The sequence below is a fragment of the Ranitomeya imitator genome, chromosome 2 (genome assembly GCF_032444005.1).
Source record: "Ranitomeya imitator isolate aRanImi1 chromosome 2, aRanImi1.pri, whole genome shotgun sequence".
Classification (NCBI taxonomy): domain Eukaryota; kingdom Metazoa; phylum Chordata; class Amphibia; order Anura; family Dendrobatidae; genus Ranitomeya; species Ranitomeya imitator.
Window position 1 is genome coordinate 382,612,087 of NC_091283.1, and position 25,188 is coordinate 382,637,274.

The following is a 25,188-nucleotide window of genomic DNA, read 5'->3' on the forward strand; positions in this document are numbered from 1 at the left end:
AGATAGATCGTTTGCCACTTTACACAACAGGAAAGTGAGGAACTTCTGTTTGTTGTACCCAAACGAGAAACCATTCACAGTAGATGCTCTTCAGATTCCTTGGAGGTTCAATATGGCCTATGCATTTCCCCCAGTAGCGATGATTTCAGCAATCATGAGGAAGATCAGAGAGGATCAAGCGAGGGTAATTCTCATTGCCCCATTCTGGCCATAGAGAACATGGTTTTCTCTTCTAAGGCTAATATCTGTGTCCGATCCATGGATTCTATCAGAGATCCCAGACCTTCTTACCCAGGGACCGGTGTGCCACTCTCAGTTGAAGGGATTCCATCTCTGAGCATGGAATTTGAGAGAGCATTACTTAGTCGGCAAGGGTTCTCACCAGAGCTAGTCTCCACTCTGTTAAAAGTAGGAAACTGATTTACATCAAGGATCTATGGTAGAACATGGAAAAGATTCCTGGAGTCTTTAGGGCAGCACTTAGGGGATGAGGCCCCATTTGGGTCGATTCTAGAGTTTCTGCAGTTGGAGTTGGAACTAGGTTTAGCAACTAATACTTCCCAAGGTGCAGGTGTCTTGTATAATTGCAACCTAGCAGCAAATAAATGGGTGTGTCGGTTTATAAGATCCTGTAGTACATCAACATCGGTTATAGTCCCAAAAATTCCTCCATGGGACCTGAACCTAGTTTTAGAGGCGCTAACTAGGAACCCATTTGAGCCCTTATGGGATTTATGTGCAAAGTTTCTCACGCTTAAGAAGGTTGTTGCTAGTGGCCCTAACATCAACCCGCAGGGTGAGTGATATACAAGCCCTGTCCATATGTCCCCCCTGCACACAGGTGTATGACGACAAAGTTGTTCTAAGGCCGGACCCGGCATATTTCCCAAAGGGGATTCTTAAATTCTGTAGGAGCCAAGAGATTACTTTGCCCTCCTTTTGTTATGACACTAAAAATCCAGGAGTCAAAAAATTCCATACCTTAGATATGAGGAGGTCCATGTTAGAATATATGTCCATGACCAGTCTCTGTTCGTAGCCTTTCAGGGTAGTCGAAAGGAGTATGGGGTGTCTAAGATTACCATTGCCAGATGGATCAGGGAGGCCATTACTTTGTCTTACTCTACAAGTGGTTCTCTGGTTCCTGAAGGCATTAAGACTCACTCGACCAGTGCCATGGCTACCTCCTGGGCAAGGTAACCTTGAGAAAGAGGGACGGTTCCCTCAAAACACGTCGGGATTGGCCCCTGCTAGTGTCCGTCTCACAGACAGGTGACGTCACTATATAGCCAGGCCCCCCGCTCGCTATGCGACTGCACCGCGGCGCCATCGGCCGAGGCTGCCTGCCCTCTCAACCAGCTGCAAGCACGCAGGGAATTTTTTCACCACGGGAGTACACTCCCTTTGATTGGTGCAGGGCTAACGCCGCTTTCTTTGTAGTTGCACGGACGGCACAACTACAGTAGCCAACTTTTCAACTCGGTGGATACACCAGCTATGAATCTGTGAGGTAGGTGACTTGGGTTTCACTCACTTCACATTTTATAATATTTCACGAAAGTTTGGGGACAGGTACACTAAAGCGTGGACCTATAAAGTGTTGAAGTGATAGCTGAAAAGAGAAGAAACCTAAACATCTAACATAATAATATTCTGAGTCCCAGCTTTGACATTACTGCTGCCACCAGTGCCTTCATCAGTTCCTAATTTACCATAATTTTAGCACAATTTGTACTGAAATGTTATAGAAAGTATAAATACTAGAATTATTAATATAATTTCAAGGTTATGTTATTTCCATTTTATTCTTGGCAGATGACTGCACCAGTAGATCGGAGGTATATCTTACAATTTCAGAATTGACCGCACATGATCATACAATCACTCTGGATACATTTGAAGAACTTGGCAATATCCCAAATTTATCCCCTTCTGTTCACAGTAAAGATCTACCATCTGATCCTTTTCAAACGTTTCTATCTTCTGTTTCATCACAGACTATTCTGCAAAAAAAAAACAGGATTGATAGTGAACCTCAAAGAGCTCACACAAGGAAGAAGCCATATTCATGTTCAGAGTGTGGGAAATGTTTTATACAAAAATTAAAACTTGTTGCACATCAGAGAAGTCACACAGGGGAAAAGCCATTTTCATGTGCAGAATGTGGAAAGTGTTTTACCGAGAAATCAAATCTTGTTAAGCATCAGAAAAGACACACAGGTGAGAAGCCATATTCATGTTCAGAATGTGGGAAATGTTTTTCAAGGAAACCAAGTCTTCTTGCACATCAGAGAACTCATACAGGGGAGAAGCCTTTTTCATGTTCAGAATGTGGAAAGTGTTTTACAGAGAAATCAAGTCTTGTTAAACATAAGAGAACGCACACAGGTGCAAAGCCATATTCATGTTCAGAATGTGGGAAATGTTTTACACAAAGATACTATCTTGTCATACATCAGAGAATACACACAGGGGAGAAACCATTTTCATGTTCCGTATGTGAGAAATGTTTTAAAAAGAAATCACATCTCCTTAGACATGAAAAATTTCACACAGGGGAGAAGCCATATTCATGTCCAAAGTGTGGGAAAGGTTTTACAAGGAAATCACATCTTGTTACCCATGAGAGAAGTCACACAGGGGAGAAGCCTTTTTCATGTTCAGAATGTAGAAAGTGTTTTATAGAGAAATCAAATCTTGTTAATCATCAGAAACAACACACAGGTGAGAAGCCACATTCATGTTCAGAATGTGGGAAATGTTTTACAAAAAAATACCATTTTGTCGCACATCAAAGAATGCACACAGGGGAGAGACCATTTTCATGTTCCGAATGTGAAAAATGTTTTATAAAGAAATCACATCTTCTTACACATCAAAGAATTCACACAGGTGAGAAGCCATATTCATGTTCAAAATGTGAGAAATGTTTTAGAGAAAAATCATATCTTGTTACACATCAAAAAACTCACACAGGCGAGAAGCCATATTACTGTTCTGAATGTGGGAAATGTTTTAACAGGAAATCACATCTTGTTACACATCATAGAACTCACACAGGTGAAAAGCCATTTTCATGTCAAGAATGTGGGAAATGTTATACAGTGAAATCAAGTCTTGTTCAACATCAGAGATCTCACATAGGGGATTAGCCATATTTGTGTTCAGAATGTAAATATTATTTGCAAGTTTTAGTATATAGCCAATACCAGTTATGTTAGATGTAGCTAAATATTATTGGGCCGTTTACCTTTGCAGAATCTGTTCTTGGGCTTCTCATTCAATAAATGGACTAAATACAAAAATAGGATGAATAGGTGCGATCCTGTTGTGAATTCTGTTGTCGGGCTCCCTCCTGTTGTCATGAATGGTACTTCGGCTGGTTCTGTCCATGGACTTCCTCTGGTGGGTGTTTCTGAGTTTCACAGGTGACGAGGTTAATTCGTTAGCTGCTGCTCTATTTAACTCCACTTAGATCTTTGCTCCATGCCACCTGTCAATGTTCCAGTATTGGTCTGTTCACTCCTGGATCGTTCTTGTGATCTGTCTTCCCATCAGAAGCTAAGTTCCAGCTTGTATTTCTTTGGTTTGCTATTTTTCTGTCCAGCTTGCTATTTAATTTGTTGTCTTGCTCGCTGGAAGCTCTGGGACGCAGAGGGAGCGCCTCCGCACCGTGAGTCGGTGCGGAGGGTCTTTTTGCGCCCTCTGCGTGGTCTTTTTGTAGGTTTTTGTGCTGACCGCAAGGTAACCTTTCCTATCCTCGGTCTGTTCAGTAAGTCGGGCCTCACTTTGCTAAATCTATTTCATCTCTGTGTTTGTATTTTCATCTTTACTCACAGTCATTATACAGTGGGGCAAAAAAGTATTTAGTCAGTCAGCAATAGTGCAAGTTCCACCACTTAAAAAGATGAGAGGCGTCTGTAATTTACATCATAGGTAGACCTCAACTATGGGAGACAAACTGAGAAAAAAAAATCTAGAAAATCACATTGTCTGTTTTTTTAACATTTTATTTGCATATTATGGTGGAAAATAAGTATTTGGTCAGAAACAAAATTTCATCTCAATACTTTGTAATATATCCTTTGTTGGCAATGACAGAGGTCAAACGTTTTCTGTAAGTCTTCACAAGGTTGCCACACACTGTTGGTGGTATGTTGGCCCATTCCTCCATGCAGATCTCCTCTAGAGCAGTGATGTTTTTGGCTTTTCGCTTGGCAACACGGACTTTCAACTCCCTCCAAAGGTTTTCTATAGGGTTGAGATCTGGAGACTGGCTAGGCCACTCCAGGACCTTGAAATGCTTCTTATGAAGCCACTCCTTCGTTGCCCTGGCGGTGTGCTTTGGATCATTGTCATGTTGAAAGACCCAGCCACGTTTCATCTTCAATGCCCTTGCTGATGGAAGGAGGTTTGCACTCAAAATCTCACGATACATGGCCCCATTCATTCTTTCATGTACCCGGATCAGTCGTCCTGGCCCCTTTGCAGAGAAACAGCCCCAAAGCATGATGTTTCCACCACCATGCTTTACAGTAGGTATGGTGTTTGATGGATGCAACTCAGTATTCTTTTTCCTCCAAACACGACAAGTTGTGTTTCTACCAAACAGTTCCAGTTTGGTTTCATCAGACCATAGGACATTCTCCCAAAACTCCTCTGGATCATCCAAATGCTCTTTAGCAAACTTCAGACGGGCCCGGACATGTACTGGCTTAAGCAGTGGGACACGTCTGGCACTGCAGGATCTGAGTCCATGGTGGCGTAGTGTGTTACTTATGGTAGGCCTTGTTACATTGGTCCCAGCTCTCTGCAGTTCATTCACTAGGTCCCCCCGTGTGGTTCTGGGATTTTTGCTCACCGTTCTTGTGATCATTCTGACCCCACGGGGTGGGATTTTGCGTGGAGCCCCAGATCGAGGGAGATTATCAGTGGTCTTGTATGTCTTCCATTTTCTAATTATTGCTCCCACTGTTGATTTCTTCACTCCAAGCTGGTTGGCTATTGCAGATTCAGTCTTCCCAGCCTGGTGCAGGGCTACAATTTTGTTTCTGGTGTCCTTTGACAGCTTTTTGGTCTTCACCATAGTGGAGTTTGGAGTCAGACTGTTTGAGGGTGTGCACTGGTGTCTTTTTATACTGATAACAAGTTTAAACAGGTGCCATTACTACAGGTAATGAGTGGAGGAAAGAGGAGACTCTTAAAGAAGAAGTTACAGGTCTGTGAGAGACAGAAATCTTGATTGTTTGTTTCTGACCAAATACTTATTTTCCACCATAATATGCAAAAAAAATGATAAAAAAACAGACAATGTGATTTTCTGGATTTTTTTTATCTCAGTTTGTCTCCCATCGTTGAGGTATACCTATGATGTAAATTACAGACGCCTCTCATCTTTTTAAGTGGTGGAACTTGCACTATTGCTGACTGACTAAATACTTTTTTGCCCCACTGTATGTGGGGGACTGCCTTTTCCTTTGGGGAATTTCTCTGAGGCAAGGTAGGCTTTATTTTTCTATCTTCAGGGCTAGCTAGTTTCTTAGGCTGTGCCGAGTTGCATAGGGAGCGTTAGGCGCAATCCACGGCTATTTCTAGTGTGTTTGATAGGTTTAGGGATTGCGGTCAGCAGAGTTCCCACGTCCCAGAGCTCGTCCTTATTATCAGTAACTATCAGGTCATTCCGTGTGCTCTTAACCACCAGGTCCATTATTGTCCTGACCACCAGGTCATAACACGATCCCCAATCTCCAATTCAATTTACAAAGTTGAAGCCAATATGAGAACTGTGTTCTTCTTTCAATTTTATAAAAACTGTATTTAAGCTCTCTGAGCAAGGGTGTTATCACTATTAAAAGTACTTTGCTTTTTCCCTTTTTGACTCTACTCACGTCTCTCGCCCCATCACTTTTGAGAAGATATGTACAGTGACATGTAAAAGTTTGGGCAGCCCTGGTCAAAATTACAGTTATTGTGAACAGTGAAGCAAGATGAAGATTAATGATATCTAAAAGGTCTAAAGTTAAAGATAACTCATTTCCTTTGTATTTCAGGCAAAAAAAATACATATTTTCATCTTTTACAGTTTAAAAATCATAAAAAGGAAAATGGGCAGATGTAAAAGTTTGGGCACCCATGGAGATTTGTGTGCTTACGTAACTTTGACCAAGGTTTCAGACCTTAATTAGCCTGACAGGGTTATGGCTTGTTCGCTATCATCATTAGGAAAGGTCAGGTGATGCAAATTTCCAGCCTCCTCTAACCTTGCGACAAAAAAACAGCAGCCATGGGTTCTTCTAAGCAGCTGCCTAGCATGGTGGAGGCCCACAAAGCAGGAGAAGGTTATAAAAAGATAGCAAAGCATATTCAAGTTTCCCTTTCCTGAGTTCGAAATGTAATTAAGAAATGGCAGTTAACAGGAACATTGGAGATTAAGCTAAGGTCTAGAAGACCAAGCAAAATTTCAATGAGAGCTGCTTGTAGGGTTTTTAGAGAGGCAAATCAGTACACCCGCTTGGGGGAAATTGACCTTCAAAAAGATTTAGCAGACTCTGGAGTTGTGGTACATTGTTCTACTGTTGAGAGACACCTGAACAAATATGGCCTTCTTGGAAGAGTTATCAGAAGAAAACCTCTCCTGCGTCCTCACCATAAGAATCAGCATCAGAAATATGCTAAAGAACATCTAAACAATACTGATGCATTTGGAAACACGTCCTATGGACTCATTAGGTTAAAATAGAACTCTTTGGCCACAATAATCAAATGTTTGTATGTAGAAAAAATTGGGCAGAATTTCAGGAAAAAAACATCTCGCCAACAATTATGTATGGGGGTGGATCAATTATGCTTTGGGGTTGGTGCAACCAATAACACGGAGAACATTTCACCGGTAGAGGGAATAATGGATTCAATGACTTTTCAACAAATTCTTGATATTTCAGTCTTCACAATAGCAGTAATTTTGACCAGGGGTGCCCAACCTTTTACATGCCACTGTAGGCAATCCCCTTCTACTTGGGGGCAAATTTCATAAATCTACTTGGTGATAAATGAATCCCTACCTTCCCTGGCAGTGTGGGAGGAGAGACAGTAGAGCAGAGCTGACAGTGCTATGAGAGGCAGTGAGCTGATTGAAGGGTTTATAATGTGAACAGATACAGCTAAAGTCAGCTGTGCTGCTGCTTGAAGTTCAAAATGGCAACTTTTGTTTTTGATCCCGAATGTTGATCAGACTGGATTCAGAACAATAATTTTACATATTTACATAAGAATTAATTTTATTTTGTTTTAAGTATTCATCTAAACCTTTTTTGAAGTTCCTGATGGTTACAGCTGTGCCGAGAGTTTTTGATAGGCTATGCAGCAGAGTTCTCTCATCGCCCCCTGAGAGTGTACCTTTTTTCTCTAGATGAAGAGAGTGCCCTTTATCTATTAAGGTGGTGTTTAAATATAACAACTTTTCACCTTTTTTTTAAATGGTCCATTTACAGTGAATACTTGCAATTATTTGGTCCACCTTTGATATCTCTTTCAAGACTAAATTTCATTCTGTTAATCTTTCCTTTTTCCTCGAAACTAAAGGCCCATTGACATTGGACAATTTCAGATTATTAAACGACTGGCAATGTAGAAATCAATATGCTGGTGTTTACTGGTCTGTGCACATAGGTCAATAAGCAATAATGGGAACAGAATGATCGTTCTGTACTAAGAGAATATCATGGATTTATATCACATCACCTGTTTCCACAGAATGATGTGCCGATGATTACAGTGATTTTCATGCCAAAATGATCTATCGCCCAACAAATGAACCATTTTCTTGTTCATTGTGTGATTATCTGCATGATTACACAGGCTGAAATCGGAATGAGCGTCCTGAGAAGCGCTCAGTTGCCCGTTGTCAGCTCATCTAAATGGGCCTTTAGATCCTTAATACATTTGATCAGTTTTGTGACTTTTTTTTGTAAAGAAATGGAATTACTGTACTTGGATGTGTGCATTTTTAATAGGATAGCATTTAAGTTAAAACCTTGGATGCTGGATTTTACACAGCTATGTATGTAACTTTGTTAATATTCACATATAACGATTATGCTCACCTCATACATTTCAGTGTCCTCTTAAATGTATTTCTAAATCTATTCACAGATATATTTCACTTCATCAGTCCCCATTGCATATTTGTCATTGTTTTATCAATTGCACAACACTTAGGTACAGTTATTCACAGGTACCATTATAAGCACAGACAGTTTCACATGTCTTTATTTTATTTCACCAGGTCAGGGCATTACTTACCTTATTGCTATATTGGGCCTGGTGAGCAGCAGTACAGAGGGGGGCCCATAGGTCTGTGCACTAAAGTGCTGTGCACTGTTGCGCACACATTAGTGTTGGTGCCCGGGAGCTTTCTCGGAGCTGTGTACGGCCGTCTAATCTTGATGGCTGTGCAGCTCCCGCTCCCTCCATCTTCTCTGTAATTTCGGTCAGGTGACGGTGTGTACGCAATGAAGTCATCCCGTACATGCTGACATGTACTGGAAGCAGTGCTGCACCTGCAAGGGATCGTCAGGGCGGTAAGTATGAAAAATGTTTTTGTTTTCTTTATAAAAATGAATTAAATGGGTGAGGGAAGAAGGGGATGGGGACTGCATGTGATGAAGTGTGCCTGAGTGGGGGACTTCACATGATGAAGTGGGGGGAGTGAGACTGCACATGATGAAGTGAGGGGTGAGGGGGACTGCTAATGATGAATTGAGTGTGAGTGACGGAGTGACAGAAATTGAATTGAAAGAGGGGGGTGGGGAGGGCAAATAACCTGGGGGAGAGGATATAATGATGAATGGGGGAGTAAATTATGTATTGAATATAGGGGAGAGCAGTTGATGATGAATAGAGTATAGGAGAGCAAGACATGACAATGAATTGGGGCAGAAAAGGCATGTAACTATAATGGATCGGGGTTAGAGTGGGAGTTACATAATGGGGGCGTTGAGGATGCAGTGACTGGTAATGAATTGGGGGAAAATACAGGTGCTAATTAATTTGGGAGTTGGAAGTTTCGCTCCCAGGTACACTTCGCCCCCGAACATTTCGCCCCCAGCATTTCGCCCCCAGGTTGTTTCGCCTACGCACATTTCGCCCCCGCACATTTCGCCCCTAGCAGTTTGCCCCCAAATGTTTCGCCCCCAGCAGTTGGTCCCCGCACATTTCGCCCCCGGATGTTTCGCCCCACAGCAGTTCTCCCCTGGAAGTTTTGCCCCCGGATGTTTCGGCCCCAGCAGTTCGCCCCCGCACATTTCGCCCCCGGATGTTTCACCCCCAGCAGTTCGCCCCCGGATGTTTCGCGCCCAGCAGTTCGCCCCTGGATGTTTCGCGCCCAGATGTTTGTACCCTTGTGGTTCATGAATTCCTGTCCGTCATCAATGTTTCGCCCCCAGCAGAACGCCCCTGGAAGTTCATCCCCGGATGTTTGTCCCCTTGTGGTTCTTGAATTTGTGTCCATCATCAATGTTTCACCCCCAGATATTTGTACCCTTGTGGTTCATGAATTCCTGTCCATCATCAATTGTTCACCCCCAGCAGTTTGCCCATGGTAGTTCGCCCCCGGATGTTTGTACCTGTCACGGATCGCACCATGACTGTCACCAATATGTCTTGATCGGGGTGACCTTTGGCCAGCCCATGGCTATGACACGTGCAGGGGGGCTTATCTTAGTTATCCCTCCACTGCTCAAATGTGACGAAAACACACACAAGGCTATTGACCTCTTAGTTGACCGCAGGGACTTATTTTAGTTATCCCACTGCTCCTACAATATAACACGAACTGCAGGGATTTACGTATATCCCGCTTTACAGTTCCGTGTGAAAACTTGCAGCTTTCTGGTGCCCCCTTGCCCTCAGGTCAGATTAGGTACTGCACCTGGGGTAATTAGTCGCCAGAAAGCCTGCCTGCTAGGTACTGGCTATTGGGCACGCTGCAGTGAGGCGATATAACTACTTCCACTCAGGCAGGAACAATAATTATCAATGCCGCCATCGCTACAACGACTTCCAAAAGTACAGGACATGGTGTGCCGCCACCAGCTTCGATTAATGGGTCCGAAGATAACCCAAAACAGTAGCGTAATTCCCTTCCAGAGACTGAGGGTACGTTTTAGAGCAGGAGAACGAAACTAGTAATTTAAATATTTTACTCCGAAAGATTAGGCAGTGTTTATAAAAAGACTACAAGGATGTTACATTAAGAGACAATTGAAAGTATGTACAAAGCAATTAAAAAAATAACATGGATTAAAGAAGAAAGATAAAACTCGCATGTTCTCAGATCATTTCAGGCAAAACCATGCTGGTAGGCAGAGCCCCAAATGTCCCAGTGCATCAGGAGGTCTGGACAGGAACAGCTCCTCGGGCATAACTGAAGGCTGGGTTAAGTGGAGTCCCTTATACCTGCAGCCTGGTGACATCACTAAAGGGGCTGGTTTCCTGGGACCCTCCCCTCTCCTCAGACATACAGATTTCAACAGCAATTCTTATAATTGTCATATTTTCGCTGGAGAATCTGGCAGAGTCATAACACATCTCATCCATCTTGTATTAAAATTGGCTTTTTATTGGTACCAAATTCGGGCTAGTTGGGACACACGGTTCCAGAGAAATCCGTACTTTGTACCCGTTGGGATTAGAGGCTCGTGCTTACAGTGTTTGGCAGATCTACCGATGGATGTTAGCAGTATGCACTTATTATTTTCCTAGCCTAAATCGGTGGCCCAATATCTTACTATATTAGAACAAAGAACCTCCTGTCTTAAGAGAGATATCAGACCAGTTTTAGCTGGTACAATTGTCTATTTACAGAGGTCGTAAATATTCTTTTGGTGTGAGGGAATGAGGGATTTGGGATCCATACACACACACACATTTCAGCAAGCAGAAACACAGACAGAAGGGGTTCAGAGCCCACGGTGTGCTAACAGGGAAAACTAATAATCATATTACATTTTATACATTATCGTGAATCTCCACACAGGTCGGGACCTCAGCAAAAGGGAAAATAAGTAATTTCTAGATCGGGTTTGCTTATCACTAGGTACAGTATGATATGTAATGGATGACAAAAAGAAGCCATTAAGTGTAACACCACTAGTACATGACAGTAAAATGATGGTCACTTGTCTTAGATCAGGGGTGTCAAACTCATATTCACCAAGGGCCACACCAATTTAATGGTTGTCCCCAAAGGGCCATTTGTTGCTGAAAGACCGAATGCGCACAAGTGAGTCCCATCCAGAACATGCATTTCTCTGCACAGAGCAGTACATGCCCCTGCATAAGGCATGGCACGGTGGATCAGCTCTTTGCCAGGCACATCTTCCCTGGATCTCACTGAAATCATGGAGAGCTATGGGTGCAGCTTACAGTCACTTGTAATTGTCGTTAGTGCTGAAAGTTGCTTATAAACCACTGGTTCAATGCAGAATATGTTAGGGGTCGAGTTCCCGCTTCTGCACAGGGGGAATCTCGGGCCGTTTCTGCTGCGGTCTCCCATTCTCCTGCCGCAGTGGAACCTGCTCAGCGGAGACGTCGGTCCTTGCGTCTGGCTCAGTCTCACTCTGTGCTTAGGCTTGCTGTTGCTTTTCCAGCTTTTGCCATTAAAGCCAGTGCTGGGCAGCAGCGAGCGGACGCTTTTGGGACTAAGTCCTGCTTTTCCCTTCTGAGCATGCCCAGGGTGTGATCTCCCGTTGGAGATCGAGGGTCACATGCTCAGATGCTGCAGCGGGTCCCATTGGTCCTCCTGGAAGGTCCTGAAGGTGCTAACTTCTGTGGCAGCTTCCCATTGGTCCTTTATTGGAAGGTCCTGAATGTGCTGCAGCTATATAAGCTTCGCATGACCGCACGGCCATGCGCTAGTGTGCAATTGTATACGTGTATTTGTTGATGAGTGCAAGTCGTTCTTTAAATACCCCTACCCTATTGTATGACTGTTTGCGTAAGGTGTATGGCTGCTATCTAGCGCCCGACTATCCTCTCAACGTGTTACACACGAATCAGCGTCTATTGCTGTGACCGCCAGTGCGTCGCCACGCGCCAGTAGTGCACTTCCTAACCCACGTCTGGGTGCTTAGTGGTGTCTGCCAGCACGGCACAGTTCGCACTTCGGTGCTCTATTTCTAATCAGTTACCTAATACACCCAGTTGCAGTGTTGTGCGCAAGTAGTCTGAACGGACTTCAACCCTGAGTCTTGGGATTGAGTTCGCTGACTCCTTGCTTGCACTCATTAGTGCGGTATTGCGGTCCTGTGGCTTTACTGAGGGATGTTATTCTGGATTATCTCAATGAGAATAACTGTTTAACTCCATATCAGCATGGGTTTATGAGAAATCGCTCCTGTCAAACCAATCTAATCAGTTTTTATGAAGAGGTAAGCTATAGACTGGACCACGGTGAGTCATTGGACGTGGTATATCTCGATTTTTCCAAAGCGTTTGATACCGTGCCGCACAAGAGGTTGGTACACAAAATGAGAATGCTTGGTCTGGGGGAAAATGTGTGTAAATGGGTTAGTAACTGGCTTAGTGATAGAAAGCAGAGGGTGGTTATAAATGGTATAGTCTCTAACTGGGTCGCTGTGACCAGTGGGGTACCGCAGGGGTCAGTATTGGGACCTGTTCTCTTCAACATATTCATTAATGATCTGGTAGAAGGTTTACACAGTAAAATATCGATATTTGCAGATGATACAAAACTATGTAAAGCAGTTAATACAAGAGAAGATAGTATTCTGCTACAGATGGATCTGGATAAGTTGGAAACTTGGGCTGAAAGGTGGCAGATGAAGTTTAACAATGATAAATGTAAGGTTATACACATGGGAAGAGGGAATCAATATCACCATTACACACTGAACGGGAAACCACTGGGTAAATCTGACAGGGAGAAGGACTTGGGGATCCTAGTTAATGATAAACTTACCTGGAGCAGCCAGTGCCAGGCAGCAGCTGCCAAGGCAAACAGGATCATGGGGTGCATTAAAAGAGGTCTGGATACACATGATGAGAGCATTATACTGCCTCTGTACAAATCCCTAGTTAGACCGCACATGGAGTACTGTGTCCAGTTTTGGGCACCGGTGCTCAGGAAGGATATAATGGAACTAGAGAGAGTACAAAGGAGGGCAACAAAATTAATAAAGGGGATGGGAGAACTACAATACCCAGATAGATTAGCGAAATTAGGATTATTTAGTCTAGAAAAAAGACGACTGAGGGGCGATCTAATAACCATGTATAAGTATATAAGGGGACAATACAAATATCTCGCTGAGGATCTGTTTATACCAAGGAAGGTGACGGGCACAAGGGGGCATTCTTTGCGTCTGGAGGAGAGAAGGTTTTTCCACCAACATAGAAGAGGATTCTTTACTGTTAGGGCAGTGAGAATCTGGAATTGCTTGCCTGAGGAGGTGGTGATGGCGAACTCAGTCGAGGGGTTCAAGAGAGGCCTGGATGTCTTCCTGGAGCAGAAAAATATTGTATCATACAATTATTAGGTTCTGTAGAAGGACGTAGATCTGGGTACTTATTATGATGGAATATAGGCTGAACTGGATGGACAAATGTCTTTTTTCGGCCTTACTAACTATGTTACTATGTTACTATGTTACTGGGTTCGCTTCCACCACCATATAGCACTGCCATTTACTAGCAGCAGGTTTTCACCTGCACGGTGGACCCCGGACTGCAAACGCACCAATATTATTTCACCTTATACTTGGTGCATTCCGCCAGTCCTAACAGAATACAACTGCAACCTATTCTTGGCCTAATCTGAGGAATGGGTATCTATAGAAAAACGGATCCTGAAGTGAGAATACCACTTTTATCTGCTGCTCCATTCTTTTGTATACTGGCAGAGTGTTCTGTGAGGGCTAATCCCAAAATCCCCCATCTGAAGACCTGATAAAGAGGTTCTGTAGAAGCTGGTTAACCACCACTTTAGTTCAGCAAAGCCAATATCTCTGTTCTGCAGAGATGGTTGGTGGGATTAACCCTGTAGTCAGTCAACAATCCCCCTGCTTCCATACATAGCCTGCATTAAAGGGGTATTCTCATGCCAGATTGCAAAATCAAAATAAGGCAGCATGATTCAGCAATCATGTTGCAGTAAGCATGCTGCCGATCTTCCCCTCCTGGTACTTACCTAGAGGTCTTCTGCTCATCTTTGCCTAATCTTATCCTGGTTGTGTGGGCTGGCGATGGCCATGCTGGATCCGGAGGCCACCATGAGTCTTGGTGACAGGAAATAGAAGAAAAAGCTGGTCCTAGGAGCGCAGAAAAAAGGACTCTGACACCAGGTTGAGTTGAGCCACAACACGTTTCAACGGCATACACCGTCTACTTCAGGTGGACCACTTGAAGAAGACGGTGTATGCCAATGAAACGCATTGTGGCTCAACTCAACCTGGTGTCAGAGTCCTTTTTTCTGCGCTCCTAGGACCGGCTTTTAATTCTATAACCTGTTATTATATCCTCTATTGGGGGTGCCCGGCTGGAGCTGCAGGGACTCGGCTGTCTACCTTCCCCTTCCTGGGACTACTGCCAGCGCTCTACTTACAAACCGCCAACTATTGATCTATATATGCAATTCCATGGTGACAGGAGAGGCATCATGCCCCCTGGATTAACTGATGAATGGGGCAGCAGTGACTTCATGTCAGTGAGCGGACTGGAGACATTCGGCCTCACTGCTGCGGCATTCATCATGCTTCATGGATCAGTGATCCAGGGAAGATGAAAAGACAGCCAGAAGCAGGAGAAGACATCACGGGGAACTGCTAGACTGCACTCCGTGACCCAAGGAGCTGCAGCTGCGACTGATAAGTATGTCCATTTTTTTTGTTCTAGGGAGATATTACTCCTTTAAGGCCAACCAAAAGAGGCACTGGGTGAGCTGCTGAAAAGGCAGCCACAGGAATCTTCAGCAATTGGGGTCCTGTATATTTTACCCCCAGGTATGTTCAGCCCTAGATGTTTTGATCTCTGCATGTTGACCTCAAAATTTGAGGGTGAAATATCTGGGGTCAAAATGTTAGGTACGAAACATAAGATGGCGACACATCCAGGGACAAAATGCTGTAGGAGAAACATTCGGGGGTGAAACATCCGGGTGCGAACTGCTGGGGGCAAAACATTGATGACGGACAGGAATTGATGAACCACAAAAGTACAAACATCTGGGGGCGAACTGCCGGGGGCGAACTGCTGGGGGTGAAACTAATGACGGACAGGAATTCATGAACCACAAGGGTACAAGCATCCGGGGGCGAACTGCTGGGGAAGAAACATTGATGACGGATGGGAATTCATGAACCACAAGGGTACAAACATCCAGGGGCGAACTGCCGGGGGCAAACTTTTTGGGGCTAAACATTGATGATGGAAAGGAATTCATGAACCACAAGGGTACAAACGTCTGGGGCGAACTGCCGGGGGCAAAACATCCAGGGGCCAAATGCTGGGGAGGAAATGTACGGGGGCGAAATGTACCCAGTGGCAAACTGCTGGGGGTGAAATGTGCGGGGGCGAAACATCCTGGGGGCCAAGTGCTGGGGATGAAATGTGCGGGGGCAAAATGTACCCAGGGGTGAACTGCTGGGTGCGAACTGCTGGGGGTGAAACATCCGGGGGCGAACTGCTGGGGGTGAAACATCCAGGGGGCGAAATGTGCGGGGGCGAACTGCTGGGGGCGAAACATCTGGGGGCGAACTGCTGGGGGCGAAACATCTGGGGGCAAAACATCCGGGGGCGAACTGCTGGGGGCGAAACATTCGGGGGCGAAATGCTGGGGGCGAAATGTGCGGGTGCGAAATGTGTGTTACCTGTACACTGGCACTGTACACGGTATACTATACACAGAGGTCCTGTGTATATTGTCACTGGTGATCTCTGTACACTGACACTATATACAGATCTCCTGTGTGTAATGTCGCTCGCGATCCCTGTATTACCTGTACACTGACACTGTATACTATGTACAGAGCTCCTGTGTATAATGTCACTCGCAATCCCTGAATTACCTGTACACTGACAGAAAATACAGTGCTCCTGTGTGTAAAGTCACTGGTGATCCCTGTATTACCTGTACACTGACACTACATACAGATCTCCTGTGTATAATGTCACTGGTGGTCACTGTACAAATTGCCTAAAACAAAAAATAATCCATAAACTAAATACCAAAATAACATTTTTACTTTTATTGCGTTGTTTGATAATAAGAATATAGTGCATTAAATTTGAAAGCACACTGTGCGAATGATCAGTTTTAAACATAAGAACATAAACTCTCCCCTCTTTTCACAGAATCTGCACATAGATACTTTTGTTAACATGATCCAGACTGACCTAATAAAATTTAGCAAATACTGCCAAAAGACAATCGGCAATGTAAATTCAGAGGAATGTAATGCTTTAAAAGATTTACAGGACAATTAATAAACTCATAATTAAGCCATCTGATAAAGAGGGCAATATTTAATCAATTGAGGATTATATAAGATTATATACACTACCACTCATAAGTTTAGGGTCACTTAGAAATGTCCTTATTTTTTAAAGAAAATCACATTTTTTTCCAATGAAGCTAACATTAAATGATTCAGAAATACACTCTATACATTGTTAATGTGGTAAATTACTTATATTATTGTATATTAGCTGCAAACATCTGGTTTGTAATGCAATATCTTCATAGTTGTATAGAGACCCATTTCCAACAACCATCACTCCAGTGTTCTTATGGTACTTTTTGTTTACTAACTTTGTAAGAAGGCTAATGGATGGTTAGAATACCCTTGAAAACCCTTGTGCAAGTATGTTAGCACAGCTGAAAACAGTTTGGCTGATTAGAGAAGCTATAAACCTGACCTATTGAGCTGACTGAGAATCGGGAGCATTACATTTGTTGGTTCCATTAAACTCTCAAAATGGCAAGAAAAAAAGAATTTACTTGTGAAGCTCAACAGTCTATTCTTGTTCTTAGAAATAAAGGCTATTCCATGTGAGAAATTGCCAAGAAACTGAAGATTTCCTACAACGGTGTGTACTATTCCCTTCAGAGAAGAGTACAAACAGGCTCTAGCCAAAGTAGAAAGAGAAGTGGTAGGCCCCGCTGAACAACTAAGCAACAAGACAAGTACATTAGAGTCTGTAGTTAGAGAAATCGACACCTCACAGGTCCTCAACTGGCAGCTTCATTAAGTAGTCCACGTAAAACGCCAGTGTCAACGTCTACAGTGAAGAGGCGACTCCGGGATGCTGACCTTCAGGGCAGAGTGGCAAAGAAAAAGCCATATATGAGACTGGCTATTAAAAGGAAAAGAATAATATGGGCAAAAGAACAAAGACATTGGACAGAGGAAGATTGAAAAAAGTGTTATGGACAGATGAACCAAGTTTGAGGTGTTTGGATCACACAGAAGAACATTTGTGAGACGCAGAACAACTGAAAAGATGCTGGAACAGTGTCTGACGCCATCTGTCAAGCATGGTGGAGGTAATGTGACGGTCTAGGGTTGCTTTGGTGCTGGTAAAGTGGGAGATTTGTACAAGGTAAAAGGGATTTTGAATAAGGAAGGCTTTCACTCCATTTTGCAACGCCATGCCATATCCTGTGGACAGCGCTTGATTGGAGCCAATTTCATCCTACAACAGGTCAATGACCCAAAGCACACCTCCAAATTATGCAAGAACTATTTAGGGAAGAAGCAGGCAGCTGGTATTCTATCTGTAATAGAGTGGCCAGCTCAATCACTAGATATCAAACCAATTGAGCTGTTGTGGAAGCAGCTTGACCATATGGTACACAAAAAGTGCCCATCAAGCCAAACCAACTTGTGGGAGAGGCTTCTGGAAGCATACCTATAGATATAGCCTTGTATTGTAGTGTCCGCTACAGTAAATTTTGCTTTTTTATCAAGTTATTTTAAAAAACATATTAATAAACATTGGTTTTAATTATGAATGGACCTCTTCTTCTCACATGTAACGATCTGGGATTAGTCGTGTACTGTTTAATATGAAGGGGAAATGCTTCTAAACAATGCAGGATTAGGACAAATAAGACTGCAGTTTTCTGGCTTCTCTCTGTCCTGGTGAATCTGTGACACTCTCTTTGAAAGCTGGTATCCCAATGGGTCAATATTTAAAGTGAACCTGTCATCAGGATTTTGCTAAGTAAACTACAAGCACTGTCAGTTTGGCACCGTTACACTGCTTAAAATGATATCTGGGTTTATGAAATCCGTCTTGTGGTTGTTTAATCTGTATTTGCAGTTTCAGTTAGTGAGATTCTCCTGCTTTGGGGCGGGCCTGCGGGAGGGACTTTTTTGGTGCTCTGTTCTTATATTCATCCTTATGGGCTTGAATGACAGGTCACTGAACCTTCAGTGATCTGCCTCCTATTTTAAACACTCGCTTGCTTGTGAGAGAGGAGGAGGGAGGGGGTGAGTGCACTCTCACTAGATCAGCTTTATGGATTTTATTGTTTTCTACAATGCCCCCCCCCCTTTAAAACTTAACTGTTTTTTAAATCAATAACCTCCTGATGAAGAAATACTCTCTAATATTCTCAAACCTGTAGATTTGCGCTTGGGCTAACTGGGAGATCACACAGATCCTACCTCTGCCACCAATTTGTCAATGACAACACTCTGCCTCCAATCTGGACAATTACGCAATTTCCTAACGAGTGATGAACGAGGCCGCAGTCATTTTTACTACTGGGTCAGTTATTGAGGAACTCCGTGAACGTATAATATATGCACATCCAATTCCAATGCATGGAATGTGTGTGTATATATATATATATATATACCCCGATATGGTCACTACCAAACTCCACAATAACAGGTCTCTTGAACATCCATTACAGATAGCATATGTTAGGGCTGGCAGAACGCACCGAGTATATTTAGATATTATTATTGGTGCGTTCGCAGCCCGGGGTCCACCGTGCAGGAGACCAACCTGCTGCTAGCAAATGGTGGCACAATATGGCGGTAGAAGCGAACTCTGTTACTTCACGGAGTCGAACAGAAGGGAAACCGCTGTGCCCTGTTAGCGTCACAGGGGAATCAGCAGCCTAACAGAGCAAAAGCAATCAGTGGTCAGGGAGTAGCAAGCACACAAACACCTGTCCGGGGGAGCTGGAATTCTAATGGCTTTACGCCAGCCCTGAATTCACCATACAAACTCCTCACCGGAGGTGCCGGTATTCTAGTGGCTTATTTCAGCCGGACCCTGACCACAAGCATACAAGACCACTGAGTAGCTAAAGCTCATAACAAGCTGATACTAGCGCATGGCCGTGTGGCCATGCAAACCTTTTATAGCTGCACGGCCAGCTCTACCCTACCTACTGTATCCTCACCCATCCCTTGTAGATTGTGAGCCCACGCGGGCAGGGTCCTCTCTCCTCCTGTACCAGTTGTGACTTGTATTGTTCAAGATTATTGTACTTGTTTTATTATGTATACCCCACCTCACATGTAAAGCGCCATGGAATAATAAATAATAATAATAATAAATAGCTGCAGCAACTTCAGGAACTTCCTAGAGGACCAATGGGAGCTGCTACAGTACATGAGCAACTTCAGGACCTTCCTAGAGGACCAATGGGAGATGCACAGTACCTGAGCATGTGACCCCGACCTCCAATGAGAGGTCTTACCCCGGGCATGCTCAGAAGGGGAAAAGCAGGACTTCGTCCCAGAGACGTCCGCTCACCGCTGACCAATACTGGCTACAATGGCTGAGCCTGGAAAGGCGGCAGTAACCATCTGCACAGTATCAGGCTGAGACTGACGTCTCCGCTGAGCAGGCTCCACTGTGGCTGGAGAAGAATGGGAGACCGCAGTGGAGATGGTTTGAGATTCCCCCTGTGCAGAGGTGGGAACTTGACCCCTAACAGCATATTTCTTCAGGTGGTGCAGTTTATAGAGCAAGAGAAATGGAGGTATTACATTATATATATTTAATCTGAAAAGTAGTGTTTCTAAAAATATACAAAGATGTTAGGACATGGACAAAACAATACAGTATATACAATTAAATAAACTAAAAAGAATGAACAAGAATTGTACTAAATCAGTGTCGTGAAAAGGGCTCAGAACTTAACGGAGGGAAGCACTCATTAAGGCAATGGACAGAATAGCAATGCACTGTCTTCCAGTACTGAGAAGGATTATAGTTTGTCATTTGCTTTTATTAACAGAAGTTACACCCATAAACCTCCCCTTTGGTGACCTATAACTGGACTGGTCATGTGATGTGGCTAAGTCTTTAGAAAATTATAAAATTCCCAAATTCCACGATATCTTCGCACCTGGAGGACATATTAATGCCATATTTCCTATTACAATTTTACCTTTCTATAGGTGGGAAACATGGCATGGACACAGGCATCCATCCGATATCAACTTGGAGGCGCTGCCGCTACTGCTTGGCAATTTAAGAGAAAGCGTTACTTTCGCCACTTTGTCACAACATCAAAAATATGTCTCTCATATCTGTCACAACTAGAGATGAGCAAACTTTTGCCAATCTCAAATTCAGCATGAACACTGCACATTGGGATTCGTGTTCAGATTCCCAAGCATTTGTCGTCAAAATCGTCAAAATTCAGCCAAAGCTCGGTGAATCATCGAGTTTCCACTAATGATTTTGTTAGGACTTTGGCTAGGATAGTAACATAGTAACATAGTAACATAGTTAGTAAGGCCGAAAAAAGACATTTGTCCATCAAGTTCAGCCTATATTCCATCATAATAAATCCCCAGATCTATGTCCTTCTACAGAACCTAATTGTATGATACAATATTGTTCTGCTCCAGGAAGACATCCAGGCCTCTCTTGAACCCCTCGACTGAGTTCGCCATCACCACCTCCTCAGGCAAGCAATTCCAGATTCTCACTGCCCTAACAGTAAAGAATCCTCTTCTATGTTGGTGGAAAAACCTTCTCTCCTCCAGACGCAAAGAATGCCCCCTTGTGCCCGTCACCTTCCTTTGTGTAAACAGATCCTCAGCAAGATATTTGTATTGTCCCCTTATATACTTATACATGGTTATTAGATCGCCCCTCAGTCGTCTTTTTTCTAGACTAAATAATCCTAATTTTGCTAATCTATCTGGGTATTGTAGTTCTCCCATCCCCTTTATTAATTTTGTTGCCCTCCTTTGTACTCTCTCTAGTTCCATTATATCCTTCCTGAGCACCGGTGCCCAAAACTGGACACAGTACTCCATGTGCGGTCTAACTAGGGATTTGTACAGAGGCAGTATAATGCTCTCATCATGTGTATCCAGACCTCTTTTAATGCACCCCATGATCCTGTTTGCCTTGGCAGCTGCTGCCTGGCACTGGCTGCTCCAGGTAAGTTTATCATTAACTAGGATCCCCAAGTCCTTCTCCCTGTCAGATTTACCCAGTGGTTTCCCGTTCAGTGTGTAATGGTGATATTGATTCCTTCTTCCCATGTGTATAACCTTACATTTATCATTGTTAAACCTCATCTGCCACCTTTCAGCCCAAGTTTCCAACTTATCCAGATCCATCTGTAGCAGAATACTATCTTCTCTTGTATTAACTGCTTTACATAGTTTTGTATCATCTGCAAATATCGATATTTTACTGTGTAAACCTTCTACCAGATCATTAATGAATATGTTGAAGAGAACAGGTCCCAATACTGACCCCTGCGGTACCCCACTGGTCACAGCGACCCAGTTAGAGACTATACCATTTATAACCACCCTCTGCTTTCTATCACTAAGCCAGTTACTAACCCATTTACACACATTTTCCCCCAGACCAAGCATTCTCATTTTGTGTACCAACCTCTTGTGCGGCACGGTATCAAACGCTTTGGAAAAATCTAGATATACCACATCCAATGACGTGCTGTATGATCAGCGGGAGGGACTTGTTTGATGAGGGGACGGTGTGCGGAGATGTCAGACTAGTGACAGACTATATTTTCTTTTTTTATTAACTTAATATGTTTTTTTTGCGCCAATTTGTCAGTGTAACAGTGCAGAAAGCCTGCTGCTGCCAGTAGTCACATAGTTAGCTAAGCGGTTTATTGTCAGCTAGTTCAGCCTTCCAGGATGTAAATCGTTTATAATCGTGTGGTGCAGCCAGGAGAGTCCACATTTTACAATCTAAATAATTTGTGCTAAAAGTGTAGTGCAGCTGTAACAAGGTGGCACAGGGAGGTAGTCGTGGGCAATTTCACTAGATGAGTCAGTGAGAACCCTGGCCCCTCTCACAGGAATAGACAGTTCCAGTCAGAGCCCAAAGTCACAGTGAGTTACTTCAAATAGATGGCTGCTCTTCATGCTGGAACAGATGCACCACACGTAACATTCTTTAGGGCTCAACAGTGGCAACTTGTTTAATAAAGGAAGAGTAGCAAGCTACGCGTTTCGAACAATGGTATGTTCTTTCTCAAAGCTACTGCATACATGTGGCAGCAAGGTTAAATACCAGCTGTCACCAATGAGAATTACTCTGTCGATCACATGATAAACAGAGCAAATCATCTGGTTAAAAATCTAATATTAACAAAAAAACAAAGAATAACTTGAACAACTTACAACAAAATAAATAAAGAAAGAAAAACGCAAGAAAAACATAATACATATTATAGTTGCAATTCAGTAGTGGAACATGATCTCTCTCTCCGCGCATTCAGACCTGCAGGGTAGCAGGTATTCAGGCAGAACATCCAGTATGCTTCACGGGTCATTAAACGTCTCTTGAAATCTCCCCCTCTCGCTGACAGTTTAAGTTTCTCAATGCCGATGACTCGCAGAGATGCCGTGCTCCTCTGATGACAGGTAATAAAGTGCTTAGATGCAAATGACATAGATCGATTATCATTAACAGAAGTAATAATATCTGTAATATGTTCAGAAATGCGAGTTTTGAGCATTCTTGTGGTGCATCCTATATAACTTAAATTACATTCTATACATTTAATCATGTAAATTACATTTTTACTACTACAATTAATGAACTGTTGTATTTTATATTGTTGTTTATCTTCACTGTCGTAGAAAAAATGTGCAGTGTTAGAATGGGCACACGTCCTGCATCTAGAAGCACCACAGCGATAAAAACCACTGGAATGTAACCAAGTGCACAATGGGTTAACTGAGCTGAAAAAACTAGGAGAAAGAGTATCTGAAAGAGTGGTGGCTTTTTTTGCTACTACCTGACACCCTGACGACAAAATGGTAGAAAGTGTCTCATCTTCATACAGAATGGGAATATTTTTAAGAATCAATGATTTAATATTGTTGTATTGAGGGCTATATTGAATAGAGCAAATCACTTTTTGATTCTCAGTATTGCTACTATTTTTTTCTTTTGGTCTTATCATATCACATCGTTTTTTCTTTTGAACAATTTTCCTAGCCCTATTTAGCGACCAATTAGGATATCCCCTCTTTTTTAACTTTTCACAACATGTATCTATCTCTTGTTTTAAAGCCACAGCATCACTACAATTTCTGGTGATTCTATTTAATTCACCTACTGGTATTGACTTAATAGTGTGACTTGGGTGGCTACTAGAAGCATGTAAAATGCTGTTACCAGATAGAGGTTTGTAATACGTAGAAGTGGTGATGGTCTCATCAACAGTGCCACATAGTGCAAGATCCAAAAATGCAATCATATGGGGATCAGTACTGCATGTAAAACGAAGCTTGAGCGCATTTGAGTTAAAGTAGCTCAGAAGCTCTGGTATGGCAGATACATCACCACTCCAGATAAGGAGCGTATCATCTATGTATCTACCATACCAGAACACATCAGACAGAAAAGGGTTGTCATCAGAATACAAAAACAGTTCCTCCCAGTAGGACATAACCAAATTGGCTATCGAAGGTGAGTGCTTACCGCCCATAGAAACTCCCTTACATTGAAGATAAAACTGTCGATCAAAAGAAAAATGGTTATGATTCATCAGAAAAAATACAGCTTGCATTATAAAATTACATAGATCATTAGTGTAATTACTGTATTTATCTAGATGGAATTCTAACGCCTGAATAATGACATTCTGTGGTATGGACGTGTAAAGCGAAATGACGTCACACCCAATCCAATGAAAATTCTCCTTCCATGTAATATTAGAGAGTTGATATAAAACATCTTTAGAATCTCACAAAAAACCTGGAACTCTCATAACTAAAGGCTGCAACAACTAATCCACCCATTGACTAAGGTGCTCAGTCAGAGATCCTACACTAGAAATAATAGGACGCATTGGAGGGGGTACAATTTCCTTGTGGACTTTGGGTAAACCGTATATAGTGGGGATGACAGGATGGTTGACTTTTAAATATTCCATCTGTGTTTTAGTCAGCACGCCCAGTGCTACACCATCATCCACCAAACAAAACAGCTCTTTTTTAAAAGAGACTGTGGGATCTGTGGATAGTTTTTTATATGTGGTTTTATCATTTAGTAAATCATTCATCTGATCTCCATATGTAGCAGTGTCCATCACCACAATTAAGCCACCCTTGTCTGCTTTTTTACAACTATTTCTTTCATATTTTTGATCTCTTGAATAGCTTTGCGCTGCTTATAATTAAGATTGCCAGTATGCACTTTTTGTTTCACACACATGTCTAGAGATCTTAGTTCCCGTTCAATAACAGTTTGAAATCTGTCCATGCACTCTACTCTTGATTGGACAGGGTAAAACCTGGGATTTTTTGTGCATAGTTGATCAGCTTGATGTACATCTTTATGATTGGATAAATTGATCATATTTAGCTCATTTAAATTTTTTAAAACACATTGTTCATTAAACATCAAACCATGATATTCATTCTGAATGTTGGATTCCATAGTTATAGCTCCAGATTCAGTATCAAAAAAATGTCTCTTAACAGTTAAATTGCGGATGAATCTATTAATATCCAACAGTGTGTGAAACAGATCAAATCGTCGATCCGGTGCAAATTTCAATCCTAGAGAGAGAACTTGTAACTGTTCCACTGTGAGATTGCAACTTGAAATATTTAAAACATTAGAAAAATCACCTTCAGAAGATGGTATTATTTCCTGTTGCGGGTAGCCATTCTTGTGTTTACTGCTATGCTTGCG

General features: G+C 42.7%; 1 pseudogene; it reads left to right on the plus strand.

Moving 5' to 3' along the window:
• LOC138664089 (zinc finger protein 585A-like) overlaps positions 1-25,188 on the plus strand; it is an 80,499-nt pseudogene that overhangs the window by 26,030 nt on the left and 29,281 nt on the right.